We start from the raw sequence: 14,195 nt of genomic DNA on the forward strand, positions 1-14,195 counted from the left end.
GTGTTTGATGGGTATGGAATTTGCTCACCATTGTTCATTGCAACTGCGCTACCGGGTGTGCAAGAATGTATTGTACTTGCAGAAAGCATGCCCTTCCATATACTATTGCTTGTAGTGTGTGCCAAGAAACTGAATGTTTTAACTGTTTAAATTAATATGGTGAGGACAGTATTAGCATAGGCGATGACGACGTAGATGTGTAATTTGCCTCCCAAAGTCTTTTGTCTTCCCATTCTTTTGCTTTAGAATATTTTTGTTTTATATATAGGTGTTATGTTTCTATAAAACACATTGTCTTGTACACTGTATTATGGTATGACCTTCTATTTGCTATTGCTTGTGGTGTATGCCAAGAAACTGAATGTTTTAACTGTTTAAACGAATATGGTGAGGACAGTGTTAGCGTAGGAAATGACGATGTAGATGTGTAATTTGTCTCCCAAAGTCTTTCGTTATTACCATTCTTTTGCTTAAGAATATTTTTGTTTTATATATAGTACTTATATTAAAGCGACCTTTGATTTAAAGAAAAAAACAAGATGTTTTCATGCGTAGAACGATTATCAGGGTTGCCAGAGTCCAAGAAAGGTAAAAATGTAGATTTTCCCAATTTTTTAAAGATTTCTTCATCTTCTTCTTTTTCTACAGGTTGGGCACAGGGGCACAAACGATACGTCGTTGGCAAGGTGGTTCCATAAGATTTCCAACGCGGTATGCTTCATGTCTCTGTGACAATTAGGGAGGATGCTAGATCTAAGAAACAGAAGTTAGACCACAGTAAAAAAGATACAGTGACCCTCCTTGGTCCGCGGTTCCGAATTTTTATCTCTCTTACTGTTAAACCTACGTCCTTCATTTTTAATATTATTGTTACCAATGTCTGGTCTACGCGTAGGAACTTTTCTGCTGGCGTATGAGGACGTACAGTATTGCCAGAGTTCAAGAAATATCAATTAAAAAACAAAAATCTACTTTCTTCTTCTTCTACGGGTTGGGCATAATGGGTACAAAAGTCACTTCGTTGGAATTTGTGGTCTATGAGAATTTCCACAAGGTATCGTTTATGTCTCTGTGTCAATTAAGAGGGCTAGTAGAGCCACCAACGTAAAGGCCTACGATTTTTTCGAAAAACCATGGTCCGCCATTTTGAAAACCGTTTTTGGGGGTGTTACCGTGGTCCGATTTGGTCGGATTTTGGATATTTTCATCAGGTGGGATACCTAAACAAAATACAGGTGTAAAACTAAAGGTTGCAATTTTGCCCAGGTCAAACAGTATTTTGACTCGACTAAACCTACATAAACCTACATAAAAATCCAATAAACCTACATAAAAATTATTTAAATGTAGTAGATAGTTTCTTTAGACTTTCCAATCATTTCCATTGCTTAAAGTTGAAGTTGGCCAAGAATGAAAAGATGAATTTACCTGATCCCTTCACTCCGTGATTTAAGAAAAATGATTCACGATAATTTTATTAAAAATTATCTCTATTTGACAAATATCATGTGTGTTTGCTTTACAGCTTTCTGAAAATCTCTATTGCTTCGAGTTAAAATTAGTCCAGAACGAAGGTTGAATTGACTCCCCTACTAGTGATTGAATTAACCCCCTCCCCATTTAAAAATATGTTTCCTTATAATTTTTGTAAAAGTTACTCACCTCTGTCCTTAACCAATTGGATTCAGTTTCTACTTTGTATTCCTATTTGTGCGAGATCCATCTTAATATGGTAATTGTGGGTGATCAGAGCCATTAAAAAAAAAAAAAAAAAAAAAAAAATACTTACTGATCTTTCATTATTATATCTTCCGAATTTCTAGTAAATATACTTCCTACATACATTAGTCATTGACTCCATCCAGAAATGTTTACACATCCTCTAAGATTCGAGAGGAAATTTTTAAAAAAGATAGTATTACGAGTGGCCCTATTCACCATTTTTGATTGGGTGAATAGGGCCACCCTCGAGACTTTGCACAGAGGTAACAGTGTTTCTTTCAGACACTATGTTCCGGGAGGGCACATTTCGTATTCCGGGGACATTGCTGGTACTATTCTATTTATTATTATAGTATAGACGTATTATTTTGTCTCCTTTGGGGGGCACTCTCAGAGCTCCGGGGGGGGGGGCAGTGCCCCCTTAAAAACATGTCTGGAAGAAACACTGAGAGGTAAACACATTTTCTCATTAGATGACAATTTACAAGAAAAAAAGAGGATCTAAAATACATTGGTATTTGTTCCTGCGTTGTCAAGACATTGGTGATGTACTGCAATGAAAAAGTTGAAGTTTTCCTTTTCATCAAATAATTCCAAAATTAATAATTTGTGTGTGTAATACTGTATTTTTAAAATTATTTCTGTCGTATAAATTTGTTACTTTTTCAACGGTCTGTATTTTGGCAGAAAGAGACAGCTTGCATAGAAACTTCCCTTCTCTTCCGAATGAAACCTTGATTTTCACTTTCTGATTTTCATATAGGCTACAATTTGTTAATTCTAAACAATAATTATACGATTTACTTGAAGGCACTATTTCTTCATGTTTGTAGTAACGCGCAGGACATGGAAACATACTATGTTACATAGTAGGCCGAGGTGAGAGAAATAAATACATTTTACGCTAAATAATTTGCTATGTCTTTATCATTAAATTGTTTAAATTTATATTTTATTTGGTTATTTTTATTTAAAATTAAACTTACATATTTTAACTGAAGAATCTACCTTATTTTCACTGGTATCGCGGACACGATGCTCATCCTTTGATATATTGTACGCTTTTAAAGTTACAATTACAGATTTAATCGTAATGTTCACAACTTTTACGTATTTTTTCATGTTTTTAGAGAATTTTTATAGGTTATATATTTATATTTTTTGGGTCATGAAATTCCGCCCCTACTTATTATTAAAAGAAAGAAAAAACACTGAAGACTTATATGGTGACAGGCAGATACATAATTCAAAATTAGTTAGTCCGAATCAAAATTTATCATTCTGATAATTTTGATTCATAGTAATTTCACATTTTTATAAAGTCCAAATTTGAAGCATATATTTGATTTGAAAACAAAAAGAAAAAAGTGAAGGGATTATTCTATAGCTAGAAGTCTGTGCTAATACAAAATATCGCATCTGTATTCACAATAACTTGATCAGCATCCGCGTCTGCAACATTTCCATCCTCAGCCGTATTAGCAGATAATAGATAATAGATGTATGCAGTTTATTCGTTCTATAACAATTATGATTTTAAAAAATAGTTTCTGACCTACTAATTCTAAATATATTTTTTATAGTTTTGTAAAATCTATGATATGATGTCGATTAAATTCAAGATAACAAATTCAATTCCTTCTGATTGTAAGTCACTATTCTGAAAACCTATGCGCACATAAAATTTGAAAATAATGCGAAAAATACGTAGTTACGTAAGGTCCTCTAAAATCAGGATTTCTGCCAAGAAATTTCAAAATTGATAATACTGTACTATCTGCCAAATGATTTCGGACCTCATCGCTTTTTATTATTGTTATTATTTATTTTTGTTTTAAATCTCGTCACTAAATAAGGCTTGAACAGCTCTGTCTAGGACGTAAAGATAATAAGATTTAAAAAAAGTCAGAGAGACAGAGAGAGAGAGAGAGAGAGACCGTAACACAAACTCACATAAAAGAAAAGAAAAAAATCTAATGAAACATAATTTTGATGTTGATTCAAAATGGTACTAAACACAGTAGATTAACACAAGAAGTCAATGTAATAGCACTTTGGAAAGTGGTCATAAAACTTCTTGCCTTTTCGCGAACATTAGCAATTTTATTCACCATTACCAATAAAATAAAGTTATATTTGCAGATAACCGCATTCACTAAGACTTTTAACTATAGTATCTGTTTATACCTATGCATTACATAGGCACGAAGATCCATCAGTTTATTTTAATGCAGTAAATTTGTAAAATATGCACTGCTCGGCATTAAAGATGCAGCATCAATTAGGAGACATAATAGGAAGTCCAAATTTGGAGAATTCCTTGAGCATGGCAGTATAAACAATTGCTTAGCACGTCAGCGTCGAGAAGCAGTAGAGACATGGATGTCATCTAGTGATAGAAAGTTTAGTAGTAGACGAAGGTTAGTGCGACATGAGTGTGTGCATAATATCGAAAGATGTCTCGTTGTCGAATGCGTCAATTATTCGAACAGGTTTCGAGTTTTGATTGCCGACGAATAGTGACGTATTGCGAGTGTGATCTATATTTCCGTGACATTGGTGCCAGTATTGGACAGAAAGTGACTACAGTGAAGCGATATGGACTCCATGGCTCCACGAAGGTACTACATAGCGACACCTCAGATTCCAACGACCGCGCCATACCACGTACCACGGGCTGCAGGGACGAATCACTCATGAGAATGGCTCTGACGGATCGGACAGTCACTTCCCGCTTCCCGTACACTGGCGCAAGTACTGGAGGTTGTTGCATAGCCCTGAATATCCCCACAAACAGTTCTACCTTCTACGTCGTCTGGAAGAGCGGAACATATTTATTTGCACGGCGCCAATTATTGCAGCTTCCGCTAACTGCATAGTATAGGTATGGGAGAATATAATGGTATCGCGAAAGTTATGAACCATGTACGTTATGGAGAGTCGAATGTCAGAACATCTTCTTTTCAGACGAATCCCGTTTGGGTCTGCAGTGTAATTATGACCAAATCCGTACTTGGCGTTACCGTGACTCTCTAGGCTGAGCGAGCATTTTACATTTCCACATCGGTCCAGCACCGGATGTTATGATGTCATTGAATTCTACGCCTGTTTGTGGTTTCTAAACTTTGATGAACATCCGGTACATTGACGAGATGTTGGTCACGATCGTGGCCCTTTTAATACAGGTCCTGCTGGGAACTACATTTCAGCAAGATAACGCGCGCCCTTTGTTGCACATACTGTCCTTTCTGGATGGGCACAATGTTCCTTCGCTTCTTTGGCCGACGCATTTCACCAATCTTTCGCTGAATGAACATATCTGGAGGATGGTAACACAATCCCTCTTACGTCTGCAAACTCCGCTAGCTACAGTTAATAAGCCATCGAAGACGCATGAATTGGCATACCCCAGGAGGATATCCTTTCGATAGATCGCTGTGTTGCAGACTTTCTGACCGCCATGGTGGGTCCACAGGCTACTGACCATCGCTAGTTCTGTTCTGTTGTCGCCACGTTGTCGCATGTCGGACAGAGCAGTAAATTGAATCATTTGCTACGTATACCATTAGGTTTCTTCCTGCCATCTCTTGTCTCCATTTTGGTGTGTTGCATTTTTAATAGCGAGCAGTGTATTTAGCAAAAGAGAAAGCTAACAAGAATCATATTAGAGAAAATTATTAGTCTTTATCTTTTACATTTTCAGATTCTATAAGATCTTTTTTTTTTTCATTTTCTTTTCTTTTGTTCCTTTTCGCTGCAGAGTTGCGCGGAAGTTTGTTTATGACACTTATAGTCAGAGCCTCTGTATTCTTTCTTTCTTCCGTTCTTTTTACTCGCACTCCCTCATACACACACACTCATGTACAAACACGTACCCTCACTCGCTCTCACACATACGCGAAAATCATAATATACATTAATTCTTCATCTCCTTCAAGTAGCTACACCTTGAAGAGATTGGTGAAACGTGAATCTCGAGAAATCTATGAAGTGTCAAGTGCAATATAGTTTCTAAAATATGTCATTCTTAATAATCAAAATAGTGAGAGGGAAAAGAAAATAATAATAAAAAATATTAACCATTTTAAAAAGAGCGCTAAAAGCATAAAATAAATTTTAAAAAGCGGTCAAATTTACTATTGTCAATAAATTTTTCAAAGTCTTTGCCAAGCGAAACAAATTATTGCCTAATATAAAATTATAGTTTCAATAGTAATTCTATTTGCCATTAATTGTTTGCATTGACACAGGTTTCAACATTTTTATTGATAGTAGTATCTTTTACCGCTTTCAAAAATTTATTTTATGCTTTTTGAAGCGTTTTTTAATTATTGTTTTCTTTTTAGTGCGTTTCTGTAGGCGGTTAAGAAATTTTTATTTTGTGTTTTTAAGGGCTTTTTAAAGTCGGTTAATATATATATAGTGGTGATTTCAGGTTTCTTTCTGGTATTTTCAATATCCTGGGTTGAAAAGTAGTACTGCAAAAATATTGGGAATTTAAATATAGCATGATAGGATATATAGTTTCGGTGGGGGTGGGGGTGGGGAATTGTAGCACTTCCTCCACTCCGGGTCATCTCCTGAAAACATCAGTGTTTACAGTACTAGCGACGGTTGTTAAACAAGTTATAAGGATGATCAATCTGTTGATTTTATTGATATTCGAAATTCACCAAAATTAAAATATTATTCAAATAAAACTGAAAAATGCAGTTGTTATTGTTCTTTCTATTTTCAGAAGTTTTACTGAACTGTTTTGCTATTTTTTTAAATTTAAATTTAATTAATTTTTTAATTTTGTATTTGATAGGTCTACTTAAATATAGGTTAATATGTAATTTGGCCCTATAGGCTATATGATAATGAATAATAATAATAATAATAATAATAATAATAATAATAATAATAATAATAATAATAATAATAATAATGCATATGCGTAAACGGCCCATTTTCTCTTCTTCAATTAAAGTAGTTTTCCTATCCATTTCAAGATACGATCGAGCTTTACTTGTTAGTGAAATTGGTCTGCCTAAAAATATTTCATAGTTTTATCTGTTTGTTCATGTACTTTAATATTATTATCTGTTGTTCTTTTCCTATGTCATACCACCCTACATAATGACTGTATTTGTAGTTTCTAGAAACTTAAAAAAAATCTAGAAACAACCAATGACCGTATATATATATATTACAAATACCAAGAGAAATTGTGGGGGGATAATGCCTTCTGGATATTACAGAGATTGTTCAGCCTACGTTTGGCCGATTTCGTTCCTTCCCCCTCCCGGGCAGAATGGACTCACCCGACCTGGCTCATGGCGTCCTGCAGTGTTGTGCAGTGGCTTTCTGGGAACAGAGTTGCTTTTCCGCGCGGACGACAATAACGCACAAAACAGAACCATTGCTGTGAGTGTTGTGTTAAATTTGTTTCCAAGTGTGTGGGTTTCTGCTCTGTGACCAAAATGCCGTCCAAACTAAGCCGGTTTTGGGAAAGCTATGTTGCGGCTCTTTATGACGCCCACTTTAGTGTTTCTGTCATTAGAAAACAGTGCAAGAAGAATGGTTGCAACATCAGCTTAAGTGGAATAAAAATGTTACTAAAAAGTACAAGGGCAACGAAGCTCCACCATTAGGATCACCAACGAAGTTGCGTAGGAAGCGGGAATGCACCAAGGCCACCTCCATAATGCAGAGGAAACTTCGCAAAATGGCAATGCAAGAAAATCCGCCAACAAAAAGTTGTATGGCTAATCGTCTTGACGAATCTTTGGGGACTGTGAGCCGGACGTTACACCATCAACTCAAGCTGGAAAAAGTCATGAAAGCTCGCTGCCATCTTCTTACGGATGCCCACAAAAAGGAATGAAAGTGTAACGCCGGGAAGCTGTACGTACGGCATTTGGATGTACGTCGGTGGATGTACGTCGTAACGCTCGATGAAACATGGATTTACCTTTTCGACTGCGGCAAACCGAGAGCCATCATGTACCGAGAGAAAGGCGCCAAGAACTTCAGAAGGTGGGTCCGTGTCTGTAAAGAATCCTTCCCAAAAGGGTTCATGGTCGTTACTGGCTACTGTTACCGAGGTAAACTGAAGATTCGTAGGGTGGCGAAGAAGTGCAAAATAAATTCGCAGTATGAGGTCGATCTACGAACATGAGATTCACACAATGTACGGAAATGACGCCAATCTGGTGCGCATTCACATGGACAAGACCTCATCACACCTCACGATCGTCTCTCGCATTCTACAGGGAGATGGAGGAGGCAAGTGGTATACAGGTGATACCTTTCAATGAGGTACCTGTTAAATCTCCAGATGCAAGTCCTATGGACTATTGTGGATTTGAATTGCTGAAGCGGGCTTTGGGAAAACGGCGTGTAACAACTGTGTAAGGACTTTGAAAAGCTGTGCAAAGGGAATGGGACAAGATTCCCCTCCCAGTTCTTCAGAGAAGCCTGTTACAGTGGAAATTACGCTGTCGGGCTATTGTTAGGAACCGAGAGAAACACATCGAACACTTACGGACCTGGCGCCGTGGATTCTTCTAAATTTTTAGGTAAGTTGAAATTGGCCGAATGTAGGCTGAACAACCTCTGTAGTTATGTATTTATAGTGAAAAGGTTCATTGTCCTCTTCAGAAATGCCGTTTTCTGGAATATTTTTTTGAAAAGATTTTTTGCGGTGTTGTACCTTGAGTTTTTTAATGAACCATAGTGTTAGTTACTTCACATAAATAGTCAAATAATAATAATAATATATACTATATACACATCAGTTATATATCTGATTATAGCAGTTATCAGTAATCATTGAATTGAGACACTACTATCATTTTTTACAACAGAAACATGTTTTTAAGAGAAATTAAGAAAATGCGTGTATATGTGGATATTCTTTGACAATAAAATAGTTCTAGTTTTTCATAAAATAATATGATTACGACGTAAATAAACGTCATTTCTGTAAATTCTTTTTTCCTGATCATTGGTAAATATCGCGTTAACTTACGTTAATTGTATTTCTGTCTTTATGATGTGCCTGTTGCATTCAAATATTGGATTGCGTGTAGATTGATTCGTTGATTTGGATTTTAGCGTCCCGTTTAGCACTGAAATTATATAAGACTTAGAGCTACAGCTTAAGGTAGGACCGAACTATATGAACTTCAACCGGGGATCGAACCGGTTCTCCTGCTCCAAGGGCTCGCATGCTAACTGCATGTAGTTTGTTCCTTTCTCAGTTAACTGGTAGTATCTTCATAATCAAAACTGAAACTAACTTTAAATGAGATTTTTAAAGGTCTTTACTTAATATACAAGTAGATTTATTTAATTTTCATTTGAGAAATTTAAAAATAAAGTTATATAATGACAAAATACATACAATATGATAAGGAACAGCAGGATCATGCGGATTTATTGCTCGAAACAATAGTAACGGACTGTATGCTGTTTTTATATAATTCATGAACCCCTAGTAACCTTGACCGGAACAGATTCGGAGTCTGTAACTTTTGTTTTTCCCAACACACGCTTGTAAGCAGTCGGGAAAGGATTGCGATGGACCTCGCTTCGCGGAAACCGACTGAGTAGGCTACACCTGCCGATAACAGCACAGTAAGTTCGGTCGAGTCGGGATTCATTGTATATCATGTGTTTTCGAGTAGAAATATAAAGATACAAGGCAACATTTAAAATTTAATTTTAGCATTTGATTTTATTCTTCTTTTGTGCTTTAAAGAAATGTTAGCTTTAACCCGATTGCTCTTCCGTGTTTCGTAAAACCGGCAGCTGTGGCAGAGAAGCTGAGTATTTTTATTTTTATTTCTTAACGCCGGCTCTATTATCTGTCATTACTAACTGGACAACGACTGCTTGTATCGTTTAGCGTACGAGTTTTCGGCGTTGGGAGTCAGTTCTGACAGGTCATTTGGTTCGGATCTCACGTTAAACTGTAGGTCTATGTCTTATATAGAATTGGGAGTGCAAAGAGAAGCTAAACCTCGAATCAACTGACCAATTAACCACACAACCACGTATTTTTTGAAGAAAATATGGATTTGGTCAGTTCTTATTTCAGAAATTGAAGTATTTTGTTAGAAGAATCATAAAAAGCTGTTAACATTAAACAAATATCATTTTTATTCGCAAAATTTCGTTCGACTCCTGTTCGTAGTTTAATCAGAACCCTAGATAATGGACAGAAAAAAAAAATCAGTGGTTATGACTTTGTATAACGGACAAAAGTATAGCCTATAAACTCAACTTTATATACAAAATTAGCAATATAGCAATTGCTCCCCTTGCCTCCTTTAGGGGATGAATTCTCAAAAACGCGGAAACACGTTTTCCTATCCTAGCTGTAAGCACCCTTCGTTATCAGGTCTTAATTCATAACCTGAAAAACATAAAGAAAAGAAGAGTGTTCTTATTATATTACTTGAGTATTTCTCTTCTGGTGTTATGTAAGCCCACATAACCAACATGTAAGGTTGGTTGCAGACAGGCAAGGCGTTCTTAGAAGCCCGAGAAATGTGCATACATTTAATTTAAATCCTTTCTGATAAATTTGCCTGAGCCAAAAATCGAAAAAAAAGAAAAGGCTTGGGACTCGATTAGATCTGTGGAGATCCATCTGTATACCAAACTAGCAGCGTTCACCCCGCTTCGCTGCGGTCACCCCGGAACGCAATAAACTTTGTTACTTAGATAATTTTTACTTTTTCGCTTTCAAGTGATATGATAAAAACCATAGAAGATTGCAGTAAATCTTAACATTATATCGCCTGTCATTTATGTTAACCCGCCCCGCTTCGCTGCGGTCATCCCGGTGCTGGCATATTGTAAAAGTGTCTGTAAAAATAAGCAAATCAATTAAAAAATTTTAAACAGAAGATTCAAGCTATTTTCCGCTGTATATCGCCTGTCATTTATGTTAACCCGCCGAGTGACACGGTCATGCGGGTTGCATATAAATACGTTTATTTTTACCTATGATGAACTAATAACAAAGGATTTGTACGTTATGGACACCTGAATGGTCAATTATCTCAAGACACTGGTAATTAAAAATTAAAGTGATATGATAAAAACCATCTAGGGTCCAAATCCTAATAACCCCCCAAAAATGAAAGAAATTGGTTCAGCCGTATTAGCGTGATGAGCGGACAAAAAATTGTACGTTCTCTTTTATATATATAGATTTGTGGATCTGGATAGCTCTTGTTTATGCGAAAAACTGATGGCAGACACAAACATTATTTAGATCTTCTTCTTCTTCTTCTTCTTCTTCTTCTTATTATTATTATTATTATTATTATTATTATTATTATTATTATTATTATTATTATTCAAGGTTAGTAATTATATATTAAATTTCAGACATCCAATTTAAAAGAATTTTTACATTGAGCATATTTTGAATATATAAGAGTCAGAAACATGAATATTATACAAATTGCACTCTTTCTCCCCGTAGGTATGAAAGTTTCGAAATCGCTGAAGTACGTATTCCCTTATTTCTAGATAAGAGTTTCACACCACCTTCAGCGAAATTTTATGCGAAATTTTCGAAAACGCTGACCATATATTCTTTTATTTTCAGTTGAGATAAACCGAACTTTTATACTAAACTTTATACCTCCGACCAGAGGTACAAAAAATGTTTTTTTTTTTTTTTTTTTTAGTGGGAGACGGAGTTCTTTTTTTTTATAAAAAAGTTAGATTTTTGGATAAAACCCGGAAATTTCCTCCGGTTTTTACTTATATTGACAATATTGTTCAAGCGCCACTTTCATTTCCCTGTTGTGGATTCTACATTAAGAAAGTGCCTTTATAACCTCCAGTATTTGTGAATTCTGTGTCTTGTCCGGAGCTCGATGTCTTTATTGACTTTCAAACTGGCATGACAGTTGTTACCAACGAGTGTGAGTTATGCAACCCATATATTCTAAGTGTCGTTTTGGTTGCATAATCATCTTGCCAAGTAACCTGGAAGTTATAAATATTGATATACAAGGTACTGGTTGCCTAAATCCACTCTGGAAGGAGGAAAAATACCATATACCAAGAGACAAATACAAAACCACTTTAATTTTGGTATTGAATCTTGCTTACATCTCGTTCTCCATTCGGTAAACATTTTGTTCTAAGCTTTAGAGACTTCAGTTTACGAAACTAAACCATAAACAGCTATTTTGGGTAGGATGTTAAACATCATGATTCACAGGATTCCTTGTTTCTTTACTGTTATATAGTGTCAACGTTTTTGAAATAAGAAACGTGTGAACAGCATTTAAACTTTTTTCCCCTCGCCCTTGAATTATGATGAAGTTAAAGTTTATGCATACATTTTAAATCATAATTTTGTTCCAATAACTCTAGTATTTCCTCAAAATATTTATTGCTAACACTATTAATTTTGTTTACTAAACCAATTTTGTTGACAAACGTTAGCCTAATTGCTCTGTAAAAAATTTGTTGGTACTAGAAAACCCACTGCAGCCACGGATTTGTACTTTTTCTTCCCTATCGCATGACCAATTTTGCGTGAGTATTGAATTTTTCAGGATTTTTTCTTCTAAATGTAGTACATTATTAAATTGTTTCCGTGTTATAATGGAAGACAAAGATGAAATGCACTGCTATCTCTCCACTAAAATTTAAATACTTAAAAATCCCAGAAATTCCGAGGAAAAATGCTGTTTTCTTCTTAAAACAAACAGAGCTGTTTTTTTTTTTTTTGAGCTCTTGCATCTGTACTTTCAGCTTAAGCCAAATTTGACAGTTTTTCAATAAATAGTGCGAAATGTAATATTATAGACATCCCTCCCTTTTCCCTTCGAAAAGAAATTTGCAAAAACGCTTAAATACATATTCGATTATTTTTAGTTACGAACTGAAATTCCGAACTTCACATCTTTGACTGAAGCACATCTTTACGTCAAGGATTTTCTGAATAAATAGAGGGAAATGTTAATATTATAGAAATTGTTCACCTTTCCCTTTATCCCTTGCTTCTGTTAGAAAGGAGTTCTGATTCTCTCCAAATTTCACATTTCTATCTAAATTGGTATGCCTTGGGCGATGATGAGTCAGTCATTTCTATAATAGTATAGATATACATATGTATAGACACTGTAAGTAAATTTATACAGACTCAATGGCATAGCTGGTAAGGTGTCTGTCTACCAACTGAGGGGCTCGGGTTCTATCCTCGGTGACAGCGGAGGAGAATTTTCCCGCTCTACGTTCGTTACCAATTCAGCTCAGAGACTCATCTAACCTCTGTAAAATGGGTACGTGGTAAACCAAGGAGGTAAATGTGACCGGAGCATGGTGCTGACTAATGGCGACTCTTTAAGGAAGTCACATTAATAAAAAATAAACTATAGTTTCAAACTAAGGAAAGAAAACTTACCCAGTTCCGTAAGTGTTGTATACTATAGTTAGAATGCTAGACAAGTTCTTTTTCCTTAGGTTGAAGCGATAGAAGTTTATTTTTTTTAATGGACGTGAGTTCCCTCAGGAGACACCTGTGGTGTTGACTACATCCTCTGTCGAAGTAAGTGGGCAGCTATTCGATGTATTCGCAATGCGTTTTTATTGCTCATACGTACGCTTGGAATACGCTAACCATATGGATGACTAACCAGAATACGTTGCAAAGGCGAAAGCAATAAAAACCCACAGAAAACGTCGGTTCGAGCGTATTTGGTGCGTTTCGAAACAATAGACCGCCTGCTGTTTAAAGATGTCTAAAGGAATGAAAAAAGGAAAGACGTGTTGCCAGGCAAGGGGATTTTAGCAAGAAACAGCTGCTTGTAAGATGCTTTGTGCAGAGCATTAAAACTTTGCTATTATACACCTGGACCTGGCAAAAAAGACCTGGAAACCCTGACTGGCTCACAGTATGATTTATAACATTGGGGAAAGTAAAATTACCGAATAGTCACCTAGGTCGCGTTCGCTGCGAGGGGTAATGCATCCAGCCTTCCGGTCTCCTACGGCCTGTCCCAAATGGGGGCCATCATTTATCTTACTCAGGTCCGTATTGAGGTATTTTGCGCCCTTGGGCTTAAGAAAATTTATACTCGCTCTTATTTGTTAGTAGTCAGTTCTGCGTAACCAAAAACTGATGAAAAGACGAAACACATGTTCTAGGATACAAAGTAAAGGCGAAAATCAAACTTAGAAAACGACCTTCTCGAGGTGTCCGATAATGTCTTTCTCGCGAACAGCTATTTTCTCCTATTCAATGCTACAATCTTAATTTTTTAATGTGCCAATCTGGACAAAGGACCCTGTAGCCCGTTCGCAGGTACGGGCTGATTAGTGCATTCTTATGAACCATAATATAAACTTACTTGATTAGATTTTTGCTATTCGCAATTTGTACCTATATGACAAATGAACAAATACTTATCTTAAGAAGTCTTGGAAAAAGCACTCTACACCCTTAATGGATT

The 14,195-nt window shown here is 36.0% G+C and overlaps 1 long non-coding RNA gene across 2 annotated transcripts in view; it reads left to right on the forward strand.

Annotated features, from left to right (window-relative positions):
• LOC145664596 (uncharacterized) overlaps window positions 1-14,195 on the forward strand; it is a 127,995-nt gene that overhangs the window by 39,456 nt on the left and 74,344 nt on the right. The window lies entirely within an intron of this gene.

This window comes from Thermobia domestica, chromosome 11 (genome assembly GCF_964235325.1).
Source record: "Thermobia domestica chromosome 11, izTheDome1.hap1.1, whole genome shotgun sequence".
In the NCBI taxonomy this organism is placed as follows: domain Eukaryota; kingdom Metazoa; phylum Arthropoda; class Insecta; order Zygentoma; family Lepismatidae; genus Thermobia; species Thermobia domestica.